Source organism: Mobula hypostoma, chromosome 1, assembly GCF_963921235.1.
Source record: "Mobula hypostoma chromosome 1, sMobHyp1.1, whole genome shotgun sequence".
Taxonomy (NCBI): Eukaryota; Metazoa; Chordata; class Chondrichthyes; order Myliobatiformes; family Myliobatidae; genus Mobula; species Mobula hypostoma.
The window spans coordinates 26,152,789-26,177,331 of record NC_086097.1 but is presented as its reverse complement, the minus strand read 5'-3'; the positions used below and the strand labels follow the sequence as shown (position 1 = coordinate 26,177,331).

At 42.4% G+C, this 24,543-nt stretch overlaps 1 protein-coding gene across 2 annotated transcripts in view; it reads left to right on the top strand.

Annotated features, from left to right (window-relative positions):
- Nucleotides 1–10,873: 10,873 nt before the first annotated feature.
- The window catches only part of ston2 (stonin 2), a 157,961-nt gene continuing 144,291 nt past the window's right edge, over nt 10,874–24,543 (top strand). For both annotated transcript variants that reach the window (XM_063044815.1, XM_063044830.1), the window contains exon 1: nt 10,874–11,008. The gene's annotated coding sequence lies outside the window, so the exon portion shown is untranslated. The remainder of the gene's footprint in view (nt 11,009–24,543) is intronic.

The following is a 24,543-nucleotide window of genomic DNA, read 5'->3' as shown; positions in this document are numbered from 1 at the left end:
CCATCTCCGTAACCCTGTCACAACCATGGACTCTACCATGGAGTGTGAGTGTCCTCGCAGGTGGGCAGCTCTACAGTGTCCGCAATTACGTTCGTGAGCATGCATGTTCCCACCAATTAGTGTTTCATTGTGATTGTATTTAATTCCCTCTCATTTCAGTCTACTGGAGTCTTGATTGAAGCATAGTGATGGCAACATTCCCTGCTGCTTCCTTACTCCACGTTCCAGGAAAGATTAAAATTTAGATTGATGCTGCAAAGGCGCAGTATTAGTTTAGTCTTAAGCTACTGTTTCCAAACCGCAGTGATTGTGTTAGATTTTAGTTTGAGAGTTTGAGCTACCAGCTCTGTTGGCTTAGCATTTATTATTTTTCTTATTAAACCTCAGTAATCTGCTCATTCTGCCACTCTGTCTCTCATAGTCATACTTTATTGATCCCAGGGGAAATTGGTTTTCGTTACAGTTGCACCATAAATAATTAAATAGTAATAAAACCATAAATAGTTAAATACTAATATGTAAATTATGCCAGGAAATAAGTCCAGGACCAGCCTATTGGCTCAGGGTGTCTGACCCCCCAAGGGAGGAGTTGTAACGTTTGATGGCCACAGGCAGGAATGACTTCCTATGACGCTCTGTGTTGCATCTCGATGGAATGAGTCTCTGGCTGAGTGTACTCCTGTGCCCACCCAGTACATTAAGTAGTGGATGGGAGACATTGTCCAAGATGGCATGCAACTTGGACAGCATCCTCTCCCTCTGCACTTGGGCCATTAATGAACACCACGTCAGCAAGACTTGACCTCTAAAGTGGACCCAGCAGAGACAGAACGGCTGATCTCACCCTGAATTTCACTGGGCAGGTAGGAGAGAAGCTAAAGTCAGTAGGGGATGGATTGGCAGAAGTGGCTCATGCAGTGCACCAACTACTCGCAGAGCAGCAAGCCCAGTCCAGACTGGGTCAGATGGAGGAGAAGTTGAAGAGCAACAATTGCTTTCAGAGCAGCAAGCTCAGTCCTACCAGGAAGAACAGTTCTCAGCACGGACAGCGACGGTTCAGCAACTCACCACAGACAGCTAGAGTCAGATGGCAGCCATTAATGCTCTCACTACCACAATACGGTAGCAGCAGATTTCAGCCAGGACATTTCCACACCCAGCATCTCCCACATCTTCCTCTGTAACAGTCTCATCAGCCTCAGACACTAATGCCCCAATTCCCTTCGAAGCTTCTGGGTCAGAACCAAATATACTTCCACCAGGCAGATACTTTGGTAACCCCAACAGCTACAGAAACCTTATTACCCAGTATGAGCTGACTATCCAAGCCCAGCCAGATTGGTTCAGTGATGATGCGTGTAAACTGGCTTACATGGTGACTCTTAGATAGACCCCCACTCAGCCTCTTCAACACTCTATGAGAACAGGGTTCCTCTGCAACCCAGTCCTTCTTGGATTCATAGTTGAGTTCAAGAAGTGTTTGATCTTCAGCATGGAGTCAGGAAGCAGCCCACCAACTCCTGGACCTGCGCCAATGGAAAGGGACAGTGAAGGATTACGCAGCAAAGTTCCACATGCTTGAATTTGAGACGAGTGGAATAAGAGAACCCTCATCACTGCTTTTTAGCATTTAAGCAAGCTCTGTGGATGGCTGAGGTCGAAGTGCATGATCAGCAGGACGGCCCGGATGAGCTGGTAAATCTGGCCATTTGAATTGACAACCGGACAACTGAGTGGTGCAGAGTAAGATGCCAAGAGCTTGCTACTCTCTAGATCACTGTCTGTCCTCATTCTCTCCCCCTTCACCAAGTATACAATCTGCAGAGATGCCTATGCAGGTGGGGCACGTGCACCTACCTTAGGAGGAACGAGAAACACAGGAAACAGCTTCCTGCCTCTACTGTGACAATCCAGGACACTTCCGGGGATCATGTCCCAAGCACCCAGCAAAAGACGATCCCTGTCAACAGGAAGGGAAATTCTGATGGATTGATTTTCCCTGCAAGCATCTCACCCTCATGGCATAATGATCCAAGCTTCTTTGTTGTGGACATCCCAGACCCATGAGCTTCAGGCATTTACTGACTCTGGGGCAGCCGGGAATCTCATGGACACCTCTGCTTAAAGGTGGGGAGTTTTGACTCAGTAATTGAGACAGAATATCGATGTCAAGGCTCTGGACAGTTGGTCTCTGGGCACCGGCAAGATCTACCTTTCCACAGAACCACTCCAACATGTGGTAGAAGGCAACTATGGGAACAGCTGTCCTTCTATTTTGTTGATTCATCTGAACTGCTGCTGATACTTGGCCTTTCCTGGTTAGCTTGACACAACCCATGGATTGATTGGTCCCTAAAGACACTCCAAGAATGGAGACCGGCATGCCGGTCTACCTGTCTGCATATCCTCTTCTGTGCCAATTGCTAGTGTGGTCCTGTCTTGTATTCCAACTGAATATTCTGACTTTCTTGAGGTCTTCAGTAAGAAGAAGGCCACCTTGCTGCTTCCACACTGTCTCTTTTCCCTCTCTCGTCCTGAAACGGTGGCCATGGAAGAATACATCAAGGAGGTATTGTCCTTAGGATTTATCCATCTGCCAACCTCGCCAGCAGAGACTGATTTCTTTTTTGTGAGCAAGAAGGATGGCAAACTCTGTCCCTGCATTGATTATTGGCTCCTGACAACAATCACAGAGTGGAACCGCTACCTTCTTCCCCTGCTTGCCATTGCGTTAGAACATCTCCAAGGAGCAACCATATTCTCCAAGATATCCGAGAAGGGAACGAGTGGAAGACAGCGTTCCACTGAGAGTTCTCATGATGCCATTTTGTCTGGCCAACGCCCTGCTCTTTTTTCAGGCCCTGATCAATTATGTGCTTCAGGAAATACTGAATCAGTTTGTTTTTATGCACGTAGTTGATATTCTTATCTATTCCCGTTCTTGCTGGGAACACATTCAGCATGTCTGGAGGGTTTCAGATGGCTCCTCAAGAACAACCTTTATGCCAATCAGAGGAGAGTGAGTTCCAAAAAGAGCAGGTGCCTTTCTCGGGCTATTTAGTCACTCATTCCAGTGTTCAAATGGATCCATGGAAAGTTCAAGCAGTCACAGAGTGGCCCAAACCACCTAAGGTCAAACAGATAAGGCGCTTAATGAAATTTGCAAACTTGTCCTGTTGCTTCATCAAGAACTTCAGTTCCATTGTGGCCCCCATTAATGCTCCCACCAAGAGGACCTCTGCAGCATTCCTACAGACAAATGAAGCAGACCAAGCATTCTCAGAACTAGAATGATGCTTCACCACTGCCCCGGACCTGCAACATCCAGACCCATCCTGTCCAATCATCATTAAGGTTGATGCATCAGATGCTGGCATTGGAGCTGTACTCTCCCAGTGCTCTTCTGTGGATTATCAGCTGCGTCCCTGGGTTTTAATTTCCCATTGCTTGACTCCTGCTGAGTTTAACTATGATGCTGGGAACCAAGAACTTCTTAGCTGTTAAGAAGACTCTGAAAGCATGGTGACACTGGCTGGAGGGGAAGAGCATTCCTTCTGGTTTGAACAGATCACAAGAACCTCTCTTAAATTTGGAAACCAAGGGACTCAACTCCCATCAAGCCTGTTGGGGTCTTTTCTTTATGCAGATAAATTTCACCCTCACCTACCACCTGGCAGCAAGAATACCAAGGTGGGTGCTCTGTCCCTCTAGCTTGACATCTCTGAGGACAACACCAATTCAGAGCCCGACCTTCCTCACTCATGCATTGCTGCTCTGGTGATTTGGGGGATAAAGGCAGAGGTGAGGGCTGCCCAAAAGTCAGATCCAGGCCCAGGTGGGATCATTTCAACCAGCTGTTTGACCCTGCCACTGTGCTCCCCAGAGTGTTGGAGTGGGGTCATTCTTCCCATCTGATTGACCATCTGGGAATTCAACAGACCCTGGAATTCATAAAGAGATGATTTTGGTGACATTCTGTGTCCCAGGATACCCATGACTTTGTCACTTGTGCCCAGAACAAGATATCACATCAGTGCCCTATGGGTTTACTCTGCCTGCTGCCTGTGCTTTCATCACTGGTCTTCCCCCCTCCAATGGAAACACAACCATTCTGGTGCTTTTGGACCTGTTCTCCAAAGCTGCCCACTTCATTGTTGTTCCCCAGCTCTTGTCGGCTCGTGAGACTGCCGCCCTTAAGATAGTGTCTGATCGAGGACAATATTTCACACCCTGTTTTTGAAAGGCTTTCTGTTCTCTTTTGGGAGCTACAGCCATCCTCTCATCTCGTTCTTACCCCCAATCTAATGATCAGACTGAAAGAGTGAATCAGGAGCTGGAGGCAGCCCTGCACTGCCTTGTTTCTTCCAACCCTAAGACTTGGAGCTTCCAAATGATTTGGGCAGAGACTGCCCACATTAGCCTTCAGTCATTCTCCACTGGCATGTCCACCTTGAATGCCAGAGGGGATTCCAGTCACCACTCTTTCCTGTCCAAGAGATTGATGTGGGAGTTCCTGCTGCTGAACAGTTACAAGTGCATGTAGAGATGGGCCAAGCCTCAGAAACAATATGTCCGGCAGACTGATTGGCTTGACCGGGTGGGGGGGGGGAGGAAGTCTGGTTGGCATCTAGAGATCTTCGTTTGAAATCTAAGAGCTTTGCATTGGCTCTATGCTATATGGAACCATTCATAGTGGAAAAAGCTATCAAGCCGGTGACTTCCTCCCCCTGTGCTCCAGTTCCTTCCCCCCCACTTCCTCCCTGCTTGGTGGATCGGTCCCTGGCTGTGCGCCACTTTCTGGCATCTTGCTGGGTGCGGGGCAGGGTCCATTATCTTGTGGATTAGGAGGGGTATGTCCCTGAGGATTGGGTTCCAGACCATGACATCCTGGACAACTCTGTCATCTGGGACTTCCAGCAGGCAAGGATTCTGGCACCTTGGGAGCTGCATCTAGGGAAGGGGGTCCTGTCACAACCACAAACTCTGCCACAGAATCTGGGTGTTCTCACAGGCAGGCAGCTGAACAGTGTTAGCAATCACACTCATGAGTATGTAGATCCCAGCCAATTAGTGTTTCATTTAATTCCATTCCTCTCATTCCATTCTTGTTGAGTCTTGACTGAAGCATAGCAATGGCAATGCTCCCTGCTTCTTCAGTCCACATTCTAGGACATTACAATCTAGATTGATGCTGCGAAAAAGTGGTATTAGTTTAGTATTAAGTTATTGCTTCCGAGCCACAGAGACAGCATTAGATTTTAGTTTGAGAGTTTGAGCTAAAGGTCCTGTTGGTCTAGCATTGATGTTTTTTCCTTTGGTTCTCTACAGATCTTATTAATCAGTGAACTGCTCATTCTGTCTCTGTCTCTCCCTTTAGACCAGAGCCAACACTGAACACCACGTCAGGCCCAATAATTATCTCTGGAGAATCTGGACAATAAAGACATCGATGCAGACTACTATTTATTGACTGTAGCTCCACCTTCAATACCATAGTTCCAAATAAACATGTCCTTATTGAAGGATCAACAGTAGAAAAGGTGAGCAGTTTTAAGTTCCTGGGTGTCAACGTCGTACAAGATCTATCGTGGGCTCAACATATTGATGCCATTACAAAGAAGGCATACCAGCAGCTATATTCATTTGGATTTTGAGGAGATTTGGTATGCCACCAAAAACTTGAGCAAATTTCTGCAGAAGAGCAACCTAACTAGTTGCATCACTGTCTGGTCAGGAGGGGAGGGGTCACTGTACGAATCAGAAAAAGCTGAGAGGGTTGTAAACTCAGCCAGCTCCATCATGGCACTAGCTACCAAACAAACCATGGATATCTGCAAAAGGTGATGCCTCAAAAAGGTGGCATCCATCAATAAGGACCCCCATCATGCATGCCATGCCTTCTCCTCATTGCTACCATCAGAGAGAAGGTACAGGAGCCTGAAGACACTCACTCAATATTTTAGGAACAGCTTCTTCCTCTTTGCCAACAGATTTCTGAACAAACAATGAACCCCTGTATGCTACTTCACTATATACAGTATATACATGTACAGAACTGAGGTGAGGAGGTACTTGGAAGTCACACACACACAATGCCGGAGGACCTCAGCAGGCCAGGCAGCATCTATGGAAAATAGTAATAGTCAATGTTTCAGGCCAAGGCCCTTCATCAGGACAAATTGTACACTAAATGATTCAGATTTGATCAAATTATCTCTCCTGAAACTCTATTCTGGATAAGTACATGCTCATAGATGCTGCCAGGCCTGCTAAGTTCCTTTAGCATTTTGTGTGTGTTGCTTGGATTTCCGTCATCTGCAGGTTTTCTCTTGTTTGTGAGGAAGTACTTCTTTAGCCAGATGTCGTGAATCTTTGAAATTCATAACTGCTACAGAAAGCCGTGGAGGCCAGGTCACAGGGTATATCTAAAGAGGAAATTGATTGGTTCTTGATTAGGAAGTGTGTCAAAGATTACAGGAGAGGGGAGGAGAATGGGGTTGAGAGCAATAATAAATCAGCCATGATGGAATGGTGGAGCAGACTCAATGGGCTGAATGGTTTAATTCTGCTCCTATATCTTATGGTCTTTTGGTCTAGTCCGAGCCAACTGTTATTCTCTCTTGTCCCATCAGTCCACACCTGGACCATACTCCTCCCCAATCCATGTACTTATCCAGAATACAGTCTCAGGACAGATGTTATGGTCAATCCTGAATCATTTAGTGTATTATCAGTCTGCCTTTTTAAGTAGATTCTCTTACAGCTCTCGGAAATAAATCTCTGCTCAGCTAACTCAACTGCAAAACAGGCAGTTGATGAAGTGGCAGCGTTAATGGTGATTTAAGTGCATTGGTCACATGTGGCTAAATGGTTAGGACTTTACAAAATCCTGGGAAGTATTAAGACAGGATATTAATGTGCTAATGATTTCAGGATCTTAGTTTGCATTTATTGAATAATAAGGGAAAAATAAAAAGAATTCTTCTGATATTAATGACATCTAAAAGGAATTTGTATAGGCTCAAATGAGAAAATTTATCTCAGTACAAAATGATAAACTTATTCAGAGACACAAGGGAAATATCAGCTAGTATATATGTTACAATCACGGGCCTTTGTCAAATCTCTCATTATTTGGGAATGACTTGATAATTTCCCACATCTAAGGAAAAGGAAAAACATATCCATTAATTACTGAAATTATTTTAAATTTCCATTGGAATCAGACTTAGTTTCGTGGCAGCATTCTTGTCACTTAGTCAGAAAGATGTGGGTTTGAGCCTTATGCTGGAGATAAGTACTTAATGGAGGATGATAGACTGTCATAGGTGGCTTCTTTTAAATGAACAATCTGAAGGTTGTAAAATTCTCCACAGTATTCCGACTGATAATTTTCTTGATATATTGCATTTGGTTTCACAACCACCAAAATCAGTTCCCAAGTCTCAATGACTCAAAAAGTTAACCTATTTTTTCGCATTGAATGTTCACTCAACCTAATTTTATGATACCCTTTATAAAAACGGTCCAAAATGAATATTGATGAAGGTCTGACCATCATTCTGCACAGCTAACTCATGACCTCCTGCATTCTGTATCGCAATCCCTTGTAATAAAAGCATCAATGTCATTCTAATAGTGGAGAAAGTTAAAGGGAGTTATATTAGAACTATTTAAAATCATGAAGGCAGAATAAGAATCAGGTTTATTATCACCGGCATGTGTCATGAAATTTGTTAAATTAGCAGCAGCAGTTCAATGCAATATATAATATAGAAGAAAAAAAATAAAAATAAGTAAATCAATTACAGTATACATATATTGAATAGATTAAAAATCATGCAAAAAACAGAAATATATATTACAAAAGTGAGGTTGTGTTCACGAGTTCAATGTCCATTTAGGAATCTGATGGCAGAGGGGAAGAAGCTGTTGCTGAATCACTGAGTGTGTGCCTTCAGGCTTCTGTACCTCCTACCTGATGGTAACAGTGAGAAAAGGGCATGCCCTGGGTGCTGGAGGTCCTTAATAATAGACGCTGCCTTTCTGAGACACCGCTCCCTAAAGATATCCTGGGTTCTTTGTAGGCTAGTACCCAAGATGGAGCTGACTAGATTTACAACCTTCTGCAGCTTCTTTCAGTCCTGTACAGTAGCCCCTCCCCACCCCCATACCAGACAGTGATGCAGCCTGTCAGAATGCTCTCTATGGTAGATCTATAGAAGTTTTTGTGTGTATTTGTTGACATACCAAACCTTTTCAAACTCCTAATGAAGTATAGTCACTGTCTTGCCTTCTTTATAACTGCATCAATATGTTGGGACCAAGTTAGATCCTCAGAGATCTTGACACCCTTGATCTTGGCATTTAATATAGATAATAAAGATAATTGTTCTCACTGCCAGAAATATTCCTCTCCACCATTAAATATATTTACATGGAATGCTGCCACACGAAAGCAGCATCCAGTATCAAAGATCCCCACCATTCAGGCCAAGTTTTCTTCTTGCTCGAAGGTATAGAAGTCTTAGTTCTGACACCACCAGGTTCAGTTATTACCCTATAGCAATCAGGCACATGAAATGGTGTGAATAGCTTCACTTCACACAACTCTGAGCAGATTCTACAAGTTACTGACTCACTTTCAAGAACTCACGTTTTCAGTCTTTCAATAGTTCAATTTAATATCAGAGAATGTATACAGTACGTGAAATTCCTACTCTTCTATTTTTTATATTTGCATAGCTCTCTTTATGTATGTTTTTCATAGATTTTATTGTATTTCTTTATTTTTCATGTAAATGCCTGCAAGAAAATGAAACTCAGGGTAGTATATGGTGACATAGAACATAAAAACCTACAACGTATTACAGGACCTTCAGTCCCGTTTTGCTGGCTAAGTAACCTACTCTAGAAACTGCCTAGAATTTCCCTACTGCATAGCCCTCTATTTTTCTAAGCCCCATGCACCTACCTAAGAGTCTCTCAAAAGACCCTATTGTATCCTCCTCTACCACCACTGCTGGCAGTGCATTCCATGCACCCACCACCCTCTGTGAAAAACTTATCTCTGACATCCCCCCTGTACCTACTTCCAAGCACTTTAAAATTATCAAGACACAACAATTGTAGGCCGTATCTCGGGTACTAATGAGTTTGAGTACAGACAGGAAATTAAGAACCTGGTGGCATGGTACGAAGACAATAACCTATCCCTCAACGTCATCAAGACGAAGGAATTGGTTGTTGACTTCAGAAGGAGTAGCGGACCGCACAACCCAATTTACGTCGGTGGTGCGCAAGTGGAACAGGTCAAGAGCTTTAAGTTCCTCGGGGTCAATATCACAAATGACCTGACTTGGTCCAACCAAGCAGAGTTCACTGCCAAGAAGGCCCACCAGCGCCTTCACTTCCTGAGAAAACTAAAGAAGTTTGGCCTGTCCCCTAAAACCCTCGCTAATTTTTATAGATGCACTGTAGAAAGCATTCTTCTAGAGTGCATCACAACCTGGTATGGAAGTTTTCCTGTCCAAGACCGGAAGAAGCTGCAGAAGATCGTGAAAACGGCACAGCACATCACACAAACCAATCTTCTGTCCTTGGACTCAATTTACACCACACGCTATTGGAACAGTGCTGCCAGGATAATCAAGGACACGACCCACCCAGCCAACACACTTTTCATCCCTCTTCCCTCCAGGAGAAGGCTCAGGAGTTTGCAGACTTGTATGGCCAGATTTGGGAACAGCTTCTTTCCAACTGTGATAAGACTGCTGAACGGATCCTGACCTGGATCTGGGCCGTACCCTCCAAATATCCGGACCTGCCTCTCGGTTTTTTTGCACTACCTTACTTTCCATTTTTCTATTTACGATTTATAATTTAAATTTTAATATTTACTAATTTTCACTATTTTTAATATTTAATATTTGTAATCCAGGGAGCGGGAAGCGCAGAATCAAATATCGGTGTGATGATTGGACGTTCTAGTATCAATTGTTTGGCGACAATTAAGTGTAAAGTTTTATGCCCCCCAGTGTTAACCATTTCAGCTCTGGGAAAAAGCCTCAAGCTATCCCACGATCAATGCCTCTTTTCATCCATCTTATACACCTCTCATCTTCATTGCTCCAAGGAGAAAAGGCCAAGTTCACTCAACCTATTCTCATAAGGCACGCTCTTCAATCCAGGCTTGAAAATTTCCTCTGCACTCTGTATATAGTATCCACATCCTTCCTGTAGTGAGGTGACCAGAACTGAACACAGTACTCCAAGTGGGGGGTCTAACTAAGGCTTTATGTAGCTGTAACATTACCTCACAGGATGAAGGCTATCACGCCATAAGCCTTCTTAACAAACCTGCGCAGCAGCTTTGAGTGTCCATTGGACACAAGACCTCGCTGATTCTCCACACTGCCTCGAGTCTTAGAGTTATATTCAGTCTTCAAATACGACCTACCAAAATGAACCACTTCACACTTATCTGGGTTGAACTCCATCTGCCCCTTTTCAGCTGACAACCCTCTAGACTATCCACCACACCCAACTTTTGTGTCACATACGTAGTTAGATAATATATTTACTTTTGAATTTGACCCTGCATGTTGACATTTCCTTTAAAGTCACTCACCTGACACACCTTAACCAGGTAAAGTCGACGCGGTCGGAGAACGATTGGCTGAACGCTTTGACAAATGTGGCGAGCGGGCAGGACATTGGCCAATCACAGAACCGAGAGGCAAGCCATTAGGCCAATGAAATCCGGAGGGAGGGAAGGGGGTTGATGCGTTGACCAATCGAGAACCATAAGGCGCGAGACCAATGGGAGCGCTCGGCTACTGGGAGTCAAGGCAACAAGCGGCGCGTGCGGTGTTGGAGCGGGTTGGGAGATGCAGCGCACGCTCTGCTTTTGAAATGTTTTTGAGGAGTGGTTTCCCCGTGAGCTGCTACTGGGCACCCGGTCCGTGAGTGGCGATGGAGCCCGGCCTGATCCAGTGCTGAGACCGAGGTAAATGTTAGAGGGAAAACATTTCCTTTCCCCACCCTGTCTGTTTGTGTTTGTTTGTGGGAGCAGGTTACGCCATCTGTGCCGAGGGGGCTGTGGTCCTAGTGCACCTCCCTCTTCAGTTTACTCAACTCCAAAACTCCTCTCAAGTTAATCGTATTTGGACAATCAAACTGTGAACACATTAATCCGTACAAAGACTTAAATCACGTTCAAGGAGTAGTTAGAAAAGCGATTATTGATTTTTGTTCGTCGGCATTCAAATGTGAAGTATTGGCTTAATTTAAAAGACGTAGTTAACAAAATGAAATCAAAATTAAGCAACGCAACAGATCTGTTGGGAAATTACAAGGCTGACTAATCACATTTCCAAATAAGAAATTGTGGTATGATGAATCTCGGCACAAAAAAAAAGTGACCATGTTATAGTTTATTGTTTTGACGGGTGATGTGTGCCATATAACAGTGCTACATAAATAAAACTGAAGGAAATGTGCTAATTTCCTGATATAATTGTGGCTTCCGTTTTGTCATGGTTGTGCTCTGGAGACTAAATTTAACGTGGAGGTGAAGTCAAATAAAGTAAAATGATCTGAATATCTAGGATTGTCTTTCTGTGTTGGTTTGGCTTCTGTGAGGGCAGTGTATTCAAAGGTGGGTTTGTAATCACTGTAGATTTAAAATGTAGCTCTGTTTGGAATATTAGCTGTGATTTTGATGGGGATCGAGAAAATGGTGTAGTGGAAGCAAATCAGTGAATGAAAACCTATTTAGCCTCCTTTCCCCCTCTCCAGTCATTCAGATTTACAATTTTTAAAATTGCTGCCTGTTCCAATTCAAATGTGTTTTACAAAGTTGAAATAGACATATTGGGGCACTTTCATGCAGTGGCTCAAGTTGATTGCTAAAAGTTGTTGATGTATAGAAATGCAAATATTTTCTTTCAAGTGAAGCACTTGAGATTTTTGAAAAAAATATACAGGAAAGAGCAAATAGAAGCAGGTCTGTGGCAGATGGCGATAGTATATTATCTTTTAAAGAAATATTCTGTTGAAATGATAGCATCATTTTTAGATGGAGAGATTTTACACAAGATGGACAGAAATAAGCTTTTCTGTACAGCTACTGTACACTGATATGCAAGTTCTGCACAAACCCTTTCATATCTTTAACCTCCACCCATTTTTACCCCCCACCTCCCATCCTTTACTTTTATTCCTTTACTTCTATTCCTTTCTCAATTTGTTTCTGTTTCTGTTTAAGTGCTGTAATACTTTTTTGGCCAACTGCTTTCTTTGGTTACAAGTCTTAATAACACCTATTCAACAATTTGTCAGCAATATGACAATAAATATAAGGGCATTGTATGTTTTCATCTTTGATCATTGTACTGAAAATGGGGGGGCTGCTGAAATATTAGAAAGTGATGGAGACTAATGTTTAAAAAGGAAAAAGGAAATAAACTTAGTCATCAAATTTTTTATCAAGAAAATTATGTATTAGTAAATTGCAATTCTCTTGAATTTTGCATGGTAACTACAATACATTTTCAATGTCCTTTTAGTTTCAGAAAATAACACTTGAAGGAATAACAAAAAAGCACAATTGTCTATGTACTTAGGAAAAGTAACTAAATAGAAGTTAGTTCATTATCATGTTGAAATGCATTATTACACAGGAAATGAGTACCATTCATCCACTGTAGCAATTACCTTTATCAAATTTTCTTGTGATTTTCCTGTGATTTGTCTAATAGCAGAATTTATTTCACAGATTTCTGAATATCCTAAACCAGTCTGTGTGTTCCACAGATGTTTATTTTTAATGTAATAAATTCTATAGAGTCTCTCATGTCTTTGTAGCTTCAATTTGATATTGCATGTATTCCTCTCACTTAAGTAGTTCTGCATTTAATCACTCCAGTCCCTTAACGTGTATGGTTGTTCATTCTGCACAGATGGATTAAATAAATTTATCATCATTTCCTTTATCTCTAATGTATCTCTTTTGTGACAGTTGAAATTCCACTAAGTGTAAGGGGATTGACCTTAGTACTTAAATTAGTACTTAAATTAATCTACTTGTTGCAATTGTAAATGTCTCAAATGCAGAATGCGAAATATAATAACAATGTAATATATATAACAACACACATCAAAGTTGCTGGTGAATGCAGCAGGCCAAGCAGCATCTGTAGGAAGAGGTGCAGTCGACGTTTTAGGCTGAGACCCTTCGTCAGGACTAACTGAAGGAAGAGTGAGTAAGGGATTTGAAAGTTGGAGGGGGAGGGGGACCGCTTTGCTGACCATCTACGCTCTGTCCGCCAGAGAAAGCAGGATCTCCCAGTGGCCACACATTTTAATTCCACATCCCATTCCCATTCTGACATGTCTATCCACGTCCTCCTCTACTGTAAAGGTGAAGCCACACTCAGGTTGGAGGAACAACACCTTATATTCCGTCTGGGTAGCCTCCAACCTGATGGCATGAACATCGACTTCTCCAACCTCCGCTAGGCCCCACCTCCCCCTCGTACCCCATCTGTTACTTATTTTTATGCACACATTCTTTCTCTCACTCTCCTTTTTCTCCCTCTGTCCCTCTGAATATACCTCTTGCCCATCCTCTGGGTTCCCCCCCCCCGTCTTTCTTCCTGGACCTCCTGTCCCATGATCCTCTCGTATCCCCTTTTGCCTATCACCTGTCCAGCTCTTGGCTCTATCCCTCCCCCTCCTGTCTTCTCCTATCATTTTGGATCTCCCCCTCCCCCTCCAACTTTCAAATCCCTTACTCACTCTTCCTTCAGTTAGTCCTGACGAAGGGTCTCGGCCTGAAACGTCGACTGCACCTCTTCCTACAGATGCTGCTTGGCCTGCTGCGTTCACCAGCAACTTTGATGTGTGTTGCTTGAATTTCCAGCATCTGCAGAATTCCTGTTGTTTTTTTTAATATATATAACAACTGTTTGAATTCTCAATCAATTATTAAGTCCTTTGGAATCTTTTTACTTGTGTGCATATTTTTACATGTGTATTTATGAACAACAAAATCTGCTGGAGGAACTCTGGGTCAAGCAGCATCTGTGTGTGGGGTGTGGCATGAGGAAAAGAATCAACATTTCAGCTCAAGATCATTATCAGGGGTCCACATATAGATAGATATACTTTATTGATCTCGAGGGAAATTGGATTTCATTACAGCCGCACCAACCAAGAGTAGAGCATAAATATAACAATACAAAAACCACAAACAATCAAACAACAAAATGCAAACTATGCCAGATGGAAAATAAGTCCAGGACCAGTCTATTGGCTCAGGGTGTCTGACCCTCCACGGGAGGACCTGCAAGTTCGATGGCCACAGGCAGGAACGACCTCCGTGCTGCCCAGTGTTGTATCTTGGTGGAATATGGCTGAAGTCCAACAGTAAAAAGTTCAATATCCGGTCTACAAACACGTTCTTTGATCGTAATATGACCTGGATTGCACCATCTGTTGTTAACCAGAACAGTAAGCACCCAACTCCTTTACGCTTACCGCTCTTAGTGCACTTCTGGTCAGCCCGAACGGTCTGGAAGCCGTCCATGGAAAAGTTTTGATCGGGTATGTCCTCGTGCAGCCCCGTTCCAGTGAAACACATAACTCTGCACTCCTGAAATGTTCTCTGATGCCTGGCTAGCGCCGTGAACTCGTCCATTTTATTATCCACCGAACTCCTCTTCTCCATAAGTCTCTGCTGTCTCGAACCGGTCCTCATTCCTCGCCTTTGTGACCCCCCTCTGCATCCTCTGTGTGTTTTCCTACAGATTTCAGCAGGGGTGTCCGCCGCTCTGCTCGCTAAACCAGCCGGCATAAGCTCAATCAGCTGGTCCCTGGAATACACAATGCGACCATGCTTCTGTCCCGCTAATGAGACGTGTCAGAATGTAACTATTTCCAGTGCTAAAAACCCAAATAAAATTCTCTCTACCAGCATGTTAGAGAGGGTGCAGCTTCGACGTGTTACCGTGAAAAAAAAATACAAAACATAGGCTGCATGCATGACAGGCGCATGCACACCAAGTCATATACTGCATGACCTGCTGAGTTCCTTCGAACATTGCCACTCCATACTCTGTGCGCAGTCTCTTGTTTCTCCCTATCCAAAGCTCTGTTCCCTTATCCTAACTTACACCAAATCATATTCAGGTATCAACTCTTGGCTCCCCCGCTGGATGCAACAATAGCACCACAGTTTAAAAATTGTCCTCCTCCTTTGAAGGATTTCGAACTGAAATGTTGACAGTTCCTCCCCCCACCCCAATTCTCCCCACCTCCATGCTGTTTGACCCACTGAATATGTTTGAATATGTTCGAGCTTTGGATCTGGCCTTGTTTATGACAATGAGCAAGTTATCAAAAACTGATATAGTGCAATTACCAAACTTTATTCTTCTTGTTTCTTCAAATTTCCGGAATGTAAATATTCTGGAATTGGTGGACTATTTGATCAATGAATTTGAAATGACGTGCAGAAACAAGGTCAAAGGAAGGAGGATTTTCTTCTGAGCAAACTTGGGAGTGGGGGGCGGGAAGGAGAAGTCTGATTAACTTTTAGCACTGATGCACTAAATTTTTATTTTAATCTGAGACTTTTGCTGAGATCATACTTGCTTCTAAAAGCAACAAAGTTTCAAAATCTGGCAACTGACATGGTAAATTGGAGCTACTTCCCTGTTTTTCAATACTGTTTTGCAAGTGCATTTTGGTGCACCACCACTTGAACATGCGTAGTGTCAAGTGTCTTGCTAGCAGAGAGAATGAATTTGATCCTTAGCTAGTGCTATATGATACTGACATTAAATCTACGCCCACAGTCTCTCAGAAAAGAATGCGTCTGTTTCTTCTGTCATGAAACAATTCCTCTGAGACATAGTTTGAAGATTTTTACCTTTCTCATAAAGGTATTAAACTGGTGAATGAGACTGTGGGGTGGGGTGAGGACATTAATTATTCTCAGTGAACTAATAGACATCTTGTTTACAACTTTCAGAATACTGTTGTTATCTAGCTCGGATGCTTAATGATATTAACACCACAAAGTTATTAGAGATAGTAATTATAAGTTTTTCATTGGTGTTTTCCATTGATTCTATTGTGTTTCTTGTATTTACTGTGATTGCCTGTAAGAAAATGAAATGCAGGGTTGTCTTTAAAAGTGATGCCTCAAAAAGGCAGCATGCATTGTCATTAAGGAACTCCCATCACCCAGGGCATACCCTCTTCTCATTACTGCCATCAGGGAGGAGGTACAGGAGCCTGAAGGCACATACTCAACATTTTGGAAACTGCTTTTTCTCTCCTCTGCCATCAGATTTCTGAGCAGTCAATGAATCAACCCTTGAACACTACCTCCCTATTTTTGCTCTTTTTACACTACCTATTTAATTTAATTTTACATATATTGTAATTTAGAGTATTTTTATGTATTGCACTGTACTGCCAAAAATACAACACATTTCACAACATATGTCAGGGATATTAAATCTGATTCTGATTTTTGTTTTGCATTGTGGGAAAATTATACATTGGAATACTGAAAGGCAATAGAAATAAAAATTGAGGGATGCATTATGAGTGTTTGATATAAATTTTTTTACTCATTCAAAATTATTCCTATTATACTAACAACATTGTAGGATATCATTGAATTTTTTTTCAAATTTTTATTATTTTCTTCATTAATACTGGTGAGTTTGACACAAAACAATGTTAAGTTTGTCTTGCTAGTGACATTTAATAACCATTCTTAATTTTCCATGAGAATCGCTGTGGTTTGTGGTAATACACCTCCCACAAAGCAGTTAAGCAGTAAATTCCAGGGTTATGAAGAGATGGTGTTGGATTTCTAGGCAGAAGGGAAGTTTGCATGTGTTGTTCATATATCATAGCATTTTCCAACCCTGTTGAGGAAACCTTTCTGCAATCACCTATGTAGATGGTGCATGAAAGTATGCATATTAGATGAGATACCAGTTAAGGATTGCTTTATACTGGTTTGGTATTCTAAGGAGTGGGAGTGTGAAGTTGCCAGTTTAATTAATTTTTGCCTGATTGACAACATGGGTAGTAAAATAGATACTAAGCTTGAGGGTTTAGTAAGTGGTAAGGTGATTTGCATCATGCACGTTCTAGAGCTCTTCAAATGATGTGTTGAAGTTCAGTGACGTACAATACTGGAATGAGGCTGACAAAAGAATGGCAGGTAAACTTGTGCTTGGCTAATGGAGCAAAGTATGGTTGAATCACACTAAGCAGACTATGACTAATGGAAATGTTGTTAAGTGAGTTGTTGTTCAGGAGCTGGGTTTACTTGTGAAGCTTTTGCAATTTCTATTCGATAGCTTAGATACCTTCTAATAAGTAAACACATCTTTAGGCCATTCTACATAATTGTTCCTTTGGGAAATTCCACCCCCTGTTACAAATGGTCTGAAGTTAAGGGCAAGAAACTTCTGTTTCCTGTTTTCAAAGATGGTAAAACCTTGTGCCAGATCATCTGTGCATATTTGCTAATGGAACATGAGGAGCAATTGTTTTGTAGTATTCAAAGGATCTTTGACTAAAAACATTAACTCTATTTTTCTTTCTGCAGAAGTCAGGTGTGCTGAGTATTTCCAGAATTTTCTGTTTCTAGATTTTTTCCCCCTAATTTTTAGTTTTGCAGTAACTTAAAATTTTGATGTATTTATTTTTTAAAAACTTTGTACCTTGTCCCATGTTCAGAGATACCACTGATCAAAACTTGAACCAGATTATGAATTGCAGTGGGGCTGCTCTGTAGATGGTAAATTATGGCAGGAAGTTCAAGCACAAATGAGAAAATCTGCAGTTGCTGGAAATCCAGGTAATACACACAAAATGCTGGAGGAACTCAGCAGGCCAGGCAGCATCTATGGAAAAGAGTACAGTTGATGTTTCAGGCCGAGGCCCTTCATCAGGGTTGAAAAAAAGATGGAGTCAGAGTAAGAAGGTGGCGGAGGGAAGGAAGAACTGCAAGGTGATGGGTGAAACTGGGTGGTGGGGAGAGGGGTGAAGTAGAGAGCTGGGAAGTGATTGGTGAAAGGGATAGAGGGTTGGAGAAGGGGGAATCTGATAGGACAGGACAGAAGACCATGGAAAAAAGATAAGGGGAAGGAGCACCTGAGGGAGGGAGGTGATGGGCAGGTAAGGAGATAAGGTGAGAGGGGAATGGTGAATTGGTTGGGGGGGGGCATTACCAGAAGTTTGAGAAGTCTATGTTCATGCCATCAGGTTGGAGGAATATAAGGTTGCTCCTCCAACCTGGGTGTGGCCTCATCACATCATTAGAGGAGGCCATGAACTGACTTATCACTATGGGAATAGGAAGTGGAATTAAAATGGGTGGCCACTGGGAGATCCCTGCTTTTTCTGGCAGATACTCAGAGATCACACTTTTTCTGGTGTTCAGGGCCCAGCATGCTGAAAGTGGAGTGTTGTTCTCTGACAATGTCACGGAAGAAGTTCAAAGTAAATTTATTATCAAAGTAGAACCATAGAACACTACAGCACAGAAAACAGGCTATTCGGCCCTTCCAGTCTGTGCCAAAACATTATTCCGCTAGCCCCATTAACCTGCATCCAGTCCATAACCCAACAGACCTCTCCCATCCATATACCTATCCAATTTATTCTTAAAACTTGAGAGTGAGCTCGCATTTACCACGTCAGATGGCCGCTTGTTCCACACTCCCACCACTCTCTGAGTGAAGAAGTTCCCCCTAATGTTCGCCCTAAACCTTCCCCTTTCACCCTAAAGCCATGTCCTCTCGTATTTATCTCTCCTAATCTAAGTGGAAAGAGCCTATTCACATTTACTCTGTCTATACCCCTCATAATTTTGTAAACCTCTATCAAATCTGCCCTCATTCTTCTACACTCCAAGGAATAAAGTCCTAACCTGTTCAGTCTTTCCCTGTAACTCAACTCCTGAAGACCCAGCAGCATCCTAGTAAATCTTCTCTGCACTCTTTCAATCTTATTGATATCCTTACTATAGTTAGGTGACCAGAACTGTACACAATACTCCAAATTTGGCCTCACCAATGTCTTATACAACCTCCCCATAACATCCCAACTCCTATACAGTACTGAATACTTTGATTTATGAATGCCAGGATGCCAAAAGCCTTCTTTACAACCCTGTCTACCTGTGACGCCACTTTCAGGGAATTATGTATCTGAACTCCCAGATCTTTTTGTTCCTCCGCACTCCTCAGTGCCCTGCCATTTACTGTGTATGTTCTACCTTGATTTGTCCTTCCAAAATGCAGTACCTCACATATATGTTACTGTGGGATTCATTTTCTTGCAGGCAAAGAAATTGATGGATGCCCTAGAAACTTCAGTTCCAGTGTTAAGTGAATGCCAAAATTGGTCTCATTGTCAAAATTTATCATTGTTTCACTTGAATCTTCAACATGAATAATTAGTCAGATTTATTTTTAATTTTTTTTATTTTGTTCAATGAATTGACACAAAATTCAAATTACTATAGTGCATTCACATACTTCTCTGTATAACCTGATAATTCGATGGTTAATTCTGCACAAAGAATGGTGTTCCTTCAGGGAAGTGGGGCCAACTTTTTATCAATTGGTAATTGTTCTTGAAGATGATGAAACATGCCAGTTATTGTGGAGAAAGTACTCCCAGTGGTGTTGAGTTTAGGATTTTTGCTTCAATACTGAAGCAAGGTGGTGTCTGACTTTGGGGGTACCCCTTTGCTCATGCTTGTCTAATCTTTCCAGGTGATATAGGTTGCAAGCTTTTCAGATTGTTGCACAGCAAGTTCTGTACACTAACCCATTGGGAGTCGACAGTTTAGTTGATCTCACTGAGGTGTAGTTAAGTGATATGCAGAACTGGTAATTCAATATCCCAGGATACAGAATTTTCAGCCATGACAGGGGGAAGTAAAAGGGAAAGAAATATAGTCAAAGGTTGTATTACTTCAGTGTTGTGGGAGGATATTCTGCAGAGCTACTCAAATGAGGCCATATGGGTAGAGACTAGAAAGTAAGAGTGTAGTACAGACCTCCCTACAGTCAACAGGAGATAGAGGAACAGATATTTAGGCATATATCAGAGAGATGCAATAAAAATGTTACTGTACCAGGGGCTTCAGGTTCTCAAATATTAAATATCGAACATTGTGTTCAATTCGGGCGCCTCATTATGGGAATAATGTAGAAGCTTCAGAGCGGGTGAAGAGGACATTCACCAGGACTGGAGGACATGCCTTTGTAAGGATAGGTTGAGGAAGCTAGGACTTTTCTGTTCAGGGCAAAAGAGGACGAGAGGTGACTTGATGGAGGTGTATAAAGATAATAAGAGGCATAGATTGAGTGGATAGCCAGAAAAGGATAATGCGAGGGGCATCATTTTAATGTGATTAGAGGAAAGTATGGAGGGTTATCAGGGGTAGGTTTTTCATACAAAGTGATGGGTGTGTGGAAAGTACTATCAGTGGTCAAGACATACATTAGGAGTATTTAAGAAACCCTTAGGCACATGGATGATAGAAAAATGGAGGGTTATGTAGGAGAGAAGGGTTAGATTGATATTAGAGTAGGTTAAAAGATTGACACTACTGTATATCATGGGCTGAAGAGTCCGTACTGTGCTGTAATGTTCTTTATTCTAAATTGAATTGTCTTGTTATGGCTCAGAGTGCACAGAGTTTTTGAGGTGTCTAGGATAGTTCTTTGCTGTAGTATGTATATAGACCAATGAGGAAAAGGACATTACTGCACCTTGGAGAATGTAGCTTGTCAAGTGGATGGAGGGTTGGTGGGGGACCAGTTTGGACCAAGTGACCATAACTTCTTATATTTTAAGGTGGTTATGGGCTGGGCCAGTAATTAAGGCAAGTTCATGAGTGAGGACGTGACAAAAGGAGATTAGCAGCATGTACTTGCAGGTCCGGTTACATCTGCATAGTGGGAAGAATTCAAAGGAGAAATAACAACAGAAAGGCCAACATGTTCCTGTAAGAAGGAGAGCCAGGAGTAACTATGAGGAGCTCTGGAGGTATGTTGAAGGTTGAATAAAGATAAAACATGTGACGGGCAGAGAGAACTAATGAAGGGGAGGCCTGTCATGAAGGTAAAAAGGAAAATTGGGAGGGGTTACAAAAAATCACTGGCATTAGGATGAAAGTAAATCTGAAGGTGTGTTCTACCAATATATTAAGGACAAAAAAATTAACCAGAGGAAAAGTATAGCCAACCAGGGCAATTTCTGCATGGATCTTGGTTCTGGAAAGTATAGATGAGGTCTTGAATGAATAATTTTCATTGATTTTCACAAAGAAAATAGACTTCTGTAGTTGGAGAATTCAGTGAAGGGGAAAGAAAATCTAGTACAGTTCTTTATAAATAGAAGACTTGAAGTGGTCTGGATGAAATTTATCTCAGGCTGGTACAGAAGGCAAGGGAAGAGGTTGCTGGGGTTTTAGCTTCTCAACCAATGCCAGAATATACTTCAAGAGGGTGGCCCCTTGTAAGGTGAAGGTGCTATCTGGCCGGGACCTGAAAACCTGTGCTGATCAACTGACTTCTCCCACATGTAGTCTAAGGTTTCCTCCTGCTTTGAATGGGTAGCAATCATACCAGTGGCCAAAAAGAGCAGGGTGAACTGTCTCAATGACCATTAACAGTAGCACTCACATAAACTGTAACAAAGTGTTTCGAGAGGTTGGCTATGGCTAAAATTAACTCCTGTCTGAGCAAAGATATAGACCCTCTGTAGTTAACTTAACCTCTGCAACATGTCTGCAGTGAATGCAATCACGCAGGCTCTCCACTGTGCTTTGGAGCACCTGGACTACAGCAAAACATTTGTCTGGCTGCTGTTTATCAATTTTAGCTATCAAGTATCATCATCCTATCGGCATTAACCAAGCTTCTAAACCTGGACCTCTGTACCATCCTGTGTAACTGGATCCTCAACTTCTTCATCAGGAGATAACAATCAATAGTGATAAAATTTCCTCCTTGCCTACAAATAACACAGCTGCACTTCAGGAAGGTGTGTTTAGCCAACTGCTCTTATCTCTTTGCACTTGTGATTGTGTGGCTAAATACGTCTGAAATGCTATCTATGTATTAACTAGTGGCACCACTATTTTTTGATAAAGTCTTGGATGGCGTGGAGGAGACGTGCAGGAGTGAAATAGATTGCTAGGTGGGTGGTGTCAAAACAACATCAGTAAGACCAAGGAGTTGATTGTGGACTTCTGAAAGGGGCAGTTGGGAGAACATGCACAATTGTCATTGAGGTGTTAGCAATGAAAAGAATGAGCTGCTTCAGGTTCCTGGGTGTCAATATTTCCGAGGATTTGTCCTGGGCCTAAAATGTTGATGCAATCATGAAGAAGGCATACTATTGACTCTATTTCATTAGGGGTTTGTGGAGATTTGGTGTGTCACCAAAAACTCCTGCAAATTTCTACAGATGTATGGCGGAGCGCATTCTGACTGGTATGGAGGCTCCAATGCACAGGATCACAAGGCTGCAGTGGGTTGCATACTCATCCAGCTACATCACAGGCACAACCCTTCTCACCATCCAGGATGTCTTCAAGAAGGTGGTATCCATTTTTAAGGATCTTCACAATGCAGGACATGCCCTCTTATCATTGCTAGCATCGGAGAGGAGGTACAGGAGATTGATGTTCCACACTGAACAATTCAGAAAGAGGTTCTTCTCCACCGTAAGATTTCTGAATGGCCCAAGAATACTATCTCATTATTCCTTTTAGCATTATTTATTTAGATTGCAATTTATAGCAATTTTATGTTGCTGTACTGCTGCAAAGCAACAAATTTCACATCATAAACCTGATTCTTTTCTTGAATGTAGTCGTATGTGACCTCAGGATTCTGTACCTGCTACCTGATGGTAGCTGTGAAAAGATACCATGGCCTTAATAGAGGGGGATCTTTGGATTTGTCTTGAGGCACTGTCTCCTGTAAATATTACTGATGGTGGGATGTGCCTGTGATGTATTGGACAGTGGCCTCTCTACTCTCTGCAGCTTTTTGTGTACCTATATTTCAATTGCCATACCGGAGCATGATGTAACCGATTACTTGGTCTGTTTCTTGCCAATTTGAGTAAATTATTTGAAGAGGTAGCAAAGTGTATGAATGATAGTAAGACAGCAGATATGATTTACATGGAATTTAGTAAACTGTTTGAAATTGTTCCACATGGTTGCTTATTCAGAAGGTCAAGGTCCATGGAACCCAGGGCAAGTGGCAAACTGGACTGAAAATTGGCTCGCAGTAGGAGACAAAAGGTGAAAGAAAAGGGTTGTTTATACAATTGGATGCCTGTGAATGGTGGTATTGCAGAAGAAATTGTGATGGAATCCTTGCCCTTTGTGAATGTCATGAATATAGAAGGCAGGATCAGTAAGATGACATGAGGATTGGTAGAGATGTTGATAGTGTGGAAGGTAATCTTAAGATGTAGGGAGATACCTATGTGTTGGTGAAATGGACTGAAATCCTGGCAGATGGAGTTTAATCCAGACAAACATATGAGAATGCATTTTGAGAATGCTAATATTGCTAGGAAGTGCATCACAAATGGTAGAGTCTTAGGAAGTATTGAGGAACAGGGGGACTTTGGAGTATAGGTCCATAAATCTTTGCAGCTGGCAATACAGGTAGATAACACGATTGGAATAAAGGCCTTCATTAGTTGGGGCAATGAAAACAGGTGAATGGAAAATATGCTTCAGCTTTATAGAACATTAGTCAGACCTCAGCTGACCAAGAAAGGATCAACGGGACTTTGGGATGGAACAGCACAGTTGCAAGGAGAGGCTGGAGATGCTAGTTTTTTTTTCACCATGGAATGGAGGATATTAACAGGGGATGTGATTGTGGTACATAAAATTCAGATTAACTTATTTATAACATGAACATCAAAACATACATTGAAATGCATTGTTTGCATTAACAACCAACATTTGTGTTCTCACACATTCCAGTGCCAATATAGTATGCCTGCCATGTTCTGTAGAGCAACAGCAATAAAAGAACAATAAGCCCCTTTTCTCCCTCTGCACAGGTGTGAATGCGTACGTATACACACACACGCATGCACGCACAACCTCCAGTGGATTCCTTTGGTACATTAATCAGTGAGGATGAGGGCTAATGGCTCCCTAACAAGAAGACTTCCGGACTTCTGATTGACCTTTGGGCTTCAACCTTCAGAATCGACCCTAGGGCTTACCAATGACAGAAGCCCAAGCTCCAGGCTTGAACTCTGAACTCGCTGACTCACATTCCGCCACTCATGCCTTCAGCCCACACGGACCTCCAATCCTGAAAACCATTGACCAGAGGGACTCAATGACCTGGGGAGCCACCAGCCCTCATCCTCACTGGTCTTTGTCCGTAGTGCTTGCTGGCTTGACATCCGTCCACAGATGTTCTTTGTACAAGCTGCCAATCTTTAATA